The sequence below is a fragment of the Arachis ipaensis genome, chromosome B2 (genome assembly GCF_059453495.1).
Source record: "Arachis ipaensis isolate K30076 ecotype BB chromosome B2, ASM5945349v1, whole genome shotgun sequence".
NCBI classification, from domain to species: Eukaryota; Viridiplantae; Streptophyta; class Magnoliopsida; order Fabales; family Fabaceae; genus Arachis; species Arachis ipaensis.
This window is the reverse complement of record NC_142437.1, coordinates 98,172,358-98,177,109: the sequence shown is the minus strand read 5'-3', so window position 1 is coordinate 98,177,109 and position 4,752 is coordinate 98,172,358. Positions and strand designations below refer to the sequence as shown.

At 42.8% G+C, this 4,752-nt stretch overlaps 1 pseudogene; it reads left to right on the top strand.

The window, feature by feature from the left end:
* Nucleotides 1-1,912: 1,912 nt before the first annotated feature.
* LOC148574961 (uncharacterized) lies at nucleotides 1,913-2,510 on the top strand (annotated as a pseudogene).
* Nucleotides 2,511-4,752: the final 2,242 nt, after the last annotated feature.

Below are 4,752 nucleotides of genomic sequence, written 5' to 3'. Positions count from 1 at the left end.
CGCGAAGGAGCCAAAGCCAGGAGCCGGCACATTTATATGGCTGAGCCAGACTTCATGGACGCGCGCGCACTCTTAACGCATGTGCGTGTATTGCAAAGCTCCAGGGATGCGTACGCGTACTGTGCGCGTACGCGTCAATGCCACACGTGACTTTTAAAGAGAAAATATGACTAGCGATTTCAGGGCAGTTACAGACCCTGTTTGGGGCAGAATTCTGGCGGAAAAAAGTATAAGAAGACCAAGGATTGAAGGGATCCACATCTATTGCATTATTTTTAGATATTTTCTAGTTGGAAGTTATATTTTGTAGAGAGAGAAACTCTACCTTCTCTCTAGCTTCTCTTTAGGGTTTTGTTTCTCAAATTTCCAATTCTTTTGTATTCATTGGTGAGATCTATTGTCAATTCACTCTACATTGCTTCCAATTTTAGATCTAGATTCTACTCTTCTCAATTTAGTTCTTGTTGTTCAAAGTTACTTGTGGATCTTAGCTTGTGGATGTTGTTACTTCTATTTCTCTTGATACATTGAGGTAATTCAAGTTCTTAGCCTTCAATTGTTTGTTTGTTGTTAATCTCTTGTAGTGGACACTTTTGATTTCAAGTTTATTCTCAATTTTACAATGTCTCTCATCATTGCTCTCCAAGTGTTTGATAAAATGCTAACTTTAACTATGGAGTAGACTTTCCCTACTTGGCTTGGAAGTTGAGATATTGGAGACACTTGAATTATTAATGTCTTTTGTTGATTGTCAATTGGAAATTACTAATTGATTTGCATGTCACTAAAGCTAGACTTCTCTAGGATTAGGCTAGGATTTGTGAATCCAAATTGATTACTTTCACTTGACTTTCCTTAGTACTAGAGGTTAACTAAGTGAAGCAATAACTAATTGTGATTACAATTGATAGAAATAATGATGATAGGAAGTCCAATTCTCACTTCTAGCAAAGGCTTTTATTTTGCTTGATTCTCATTCACACTATTAGCTTGTTCATTGATTGCAAGAAAATCCAAAATACCAATACAATCTCTAACCAACAATGTGCATTGTGGAGCACTCCTAGGGAGAACGATTCGGGACTCATCCTCTCGGTTATTGATTTTAGATTGTATGACGTGTAATTGCGTGTCAGTTTAGACTATACTACGACTGCGTTTATTGATAAATTCTACACCGGTATAAAATCACTCATCAAATGTCTACAAAGGTTCCCCCTGGTATGGCTGACCGGTTAGATTCTGTGGTATTAGGATGTGTTACTGTAGCGGATTGGGAATATTGTGAAAAAATTAGGAGATATCATAGGATTTGTGGGAATAGGGAGGATGAGAAGGACTATGAGTTGGTGTCGCCTGACCCCGAGGAGAGGGTTAGTTTTTCTTCTTTAGATCGGGCAGAGCGCCCTTTCTTTTATGCATATGATTGCTTTTTTACTAAGTTGGGTGTTACCCTTCTTTTTATTGAGTTTGAGATCGACATTCTTTGGAACTGTAATCTTGCCCCTTCTCAACTTGATCCCAACTCTTGGTCCTTCATGAAGTCTTTTCTATTTTTGATGACTCCTTCCATAATTTCAAAAACTTTTATTTCAAAGTCTGGGCCATTGAGGATGTTCACCACTTTTTTCTGGATGAAAACAATGAACCCACCTTTCCTCTTTGGTGGCAAAAGGATCCTGTAGTTCTTAAGTATTCTTTAGAGAGTCTTGATGAGGTGGAGAGGGCCTTTGTGGGTGTTTTGGAGGAGCACTGGGGGGAGCCTCCTCATTTGGATACAAAGAAGTTTTTAGAGGTTCATGCTCTTCTCTGTTCCGAGCTAGGTAGTGCCCGACTTCTTTAAAGTTTTTTATTTGTCATGGTTTTGCCGTCATCCACTATATAACTATTTTTATCATTTTCTTTTTCAAAGATGGCTTCAGGCTCCGATTCGATGAAGGTCTTCCGCAAGACTAAGAAGGCAGTGGCCGCCCAGAATTTGCATAGAAAGACGTCGGGGGAGGGTTCTTCCCAAGTCCCCCGAAGAAGCCGGACTCGGGTCCTCAGGGTCCGAGGAAGATTATCCCGACTCCTCAAGTTCGTGTTGCTTCTGTCGACCCGTCTCTTGCGACTTCGGGTGCTGCCTCCTCCCCTTCATTGTCTGGTCCCTCTCCCAAGAGGCAAAGAACTACTGGTGCTTACAAGCTCAATGATAAGGATTTTGATGGCATTGCATTTGCTGTGGAACACAGCGCTCCGTATGGTTTCGTTTCAACTGATGATGTGTCTATTCTCCACCATCTTGATTTTATATCCAGCAACACTATCTAGATGGCCAACCTTAGCGCTGCACTGTCGAGGGAGTTCAAGAAATCTCCTATCAATGCTACCAGCGCTTTCCTTGGGAGTGCTAAGGCTGATTATGATAGGGTAGAGGGATTGAGGCTTGAGCTGGAGGCGAAGAATATTGAGCTGGAACTATCTTTGGAGAAGGAGAAGGCCCGGGCTATTGCGGCGGAGGCAACTACTAACTTGGCAGAGGAGATGACAAAGAAGGAAAAGGAGAGCTATACTCGGACTTATGGGGAGCTTCTTGAGGTGAAGGAAAAGCTTCAATCCTCTTATGATGACTATGCCGAGTTATAGGGGCACATAGTAAATGGCATGACCGCCTTGTACGAGAACTTGAAGGCTCAAGCTCGGGTGCTTGCTCTAGATGCCGACCTTACCTTGTTCAGTGTGGATAACGTTGTTAAAGATGGTAAGATCATGCCAGCCCCTGATGATGATGAGACTCCTCCTCCTGATCCTTTTGCCAAGGCTTTTGTGACTCTTTCTGCTGAGACATCCCGACCTGAGGCAGACCCCGACGTGGAGATATTGAATGACCCTAATGGTGTTGTCGGAGCTGTCCCGATTTCAATCATTCCTCTAGCTCCTCAAGATGCGGCGACGGGGGCGAAGCTAGACCCCTTGTGAATTATCTTCTTATTGGTCTTTTGATTATGTGTTGGTATGGTCCGACTAGTGGACCTTTAAACTCTTTATATTGTAATTTTTTGAGTAGCTCTTTGACACTTACAGTTGCTTTCTAGCAACTTTTAGTTTTTAATCAAAACACCTTCACTCTTCGGTTGTTGTTAGGTAACCTTTGAGTTTTTGGTGCTTTAACTTTGTTTTGACTATTCTGATAGTGTGATGGCTGACTTCTGAGGAATCTTTCTATCCTTTGGTTGCTGTTTTACCCCTTTCTGGTCTTCTTCTTGGGGTGATGCTCCTTTGTAAATTTCCTGCTTTTTTAGCCTAGCCACTTGTTAGAGTCAGGTGTTGGTCTTTTCTAGCCAACGTCCTTCTTGACGACCTTGAGGTAGTGTTCTTTCTCGAACTTCTACCTTTTGCGCGTTGGTCTGCACTTTTTCTAGTTGTGTTAACAACTTTTTCGAGTTACTTTGTTCTGCTTTTGGCGATTTTGTCCTTGCAGCTCGGTGTTTGGTGTTGCAGGCCTTTAGTCAGTTTCCAATAACTTTTTAAGTAGTGTTCTTATTCAGAACCTTTTCTTTTTAGTTTATTTGGACGACTTTTGAGCCTTATTTGGGCTTGTGACTGCTTTTGCTTTTTAAGCAGCATCTTTTTCAGACTCCTACCCTTTAGCTTAGCAATATTGGTGCTATTTTTCAACCTTTTTCGACCTTCGCATGGTTAGGAAGGCGTCGTTCCACTTTCAGTGATCCTTTAGCTGATCTGACTTCTCTGTCGGACATTTTTAAGTTATTTTTTGCAATCCCGTTTTTTATCCGACCTCGCCAGGTCGCTTTATATGAGTTGCTTTTATAACTTCTCACATTAATTTGGACCTCGTCGCTTCACCTTGCCGACCTTTCTTGATCGGGCGATGATTTTTGCATTTTTTCGAGCATAAATTAATGTGCCTTGGTAGGAAACTTTTTAGGGAATCTCTATTTTTATTAGAATAAAATGCAATGAATCGAAAAATGTAAACGAGAGTATATACATATATGGGGTTACCCTGCAAGTCGGGCCTCCTTCAGGTCTTGGTCTGGTACCTCATTAAAAGAGCACACCTTGGCTCAAGACCTTTCTCTAGCTATAGTACCTTCTTAGGTTACAGGCGTGCCACGACCTCGGGAGCTCCCGTCTTTGGAGGTCAGCAACCTTGTAGTAACCCTTTCCTAGTACTTCTGTAATCCGGTATGGTCCTTTCCAGTTGGCTGCTAGCTTTCCTTCCCCTGACCGACCTGCTCCGATGTCATTTTGGATTAGAATGAGGTCGCTGGTAGCGAAGCTTCATTGGATTACCTTCTGGTTGTACCTTGAGGCCATTCGGCGCTTCAGGGCTTCCTCTCTGATCCGAGCTCTTTTTCGGATTTCTGGAAGTAGGTCGAGTTTTCCTTTTGTGCTTGGGAGTTGATGTCCTCATTATAGAAGATCACCCTAGGGGAGCTTTCATCTACTTCCACGAGAATCATTGCATCCATTCCATAAGCGAGTCAGAAGAGTGATTCCCCCGTAGTGGAGTGTGGTGTTGTCCGGTATGCCCATAGGACTTGGGGAGCTCTTTAGCCCAGGCTCCTTTGGCGTCCTGTAATCAACGCTTTAATCCGGTCAATATGACTTTGTTGGCGGCCTCCGCCTGTCCGTTGGCTTGTGGGTGTTCCACTGAAGTGAATTGGTGCTTGATTTTTAGATCAGCTACCAGGTTCCTAAAGCCTGTGTCAATGAGCTGAGTCCCATTGTCCATGGTGATGGAGTAGG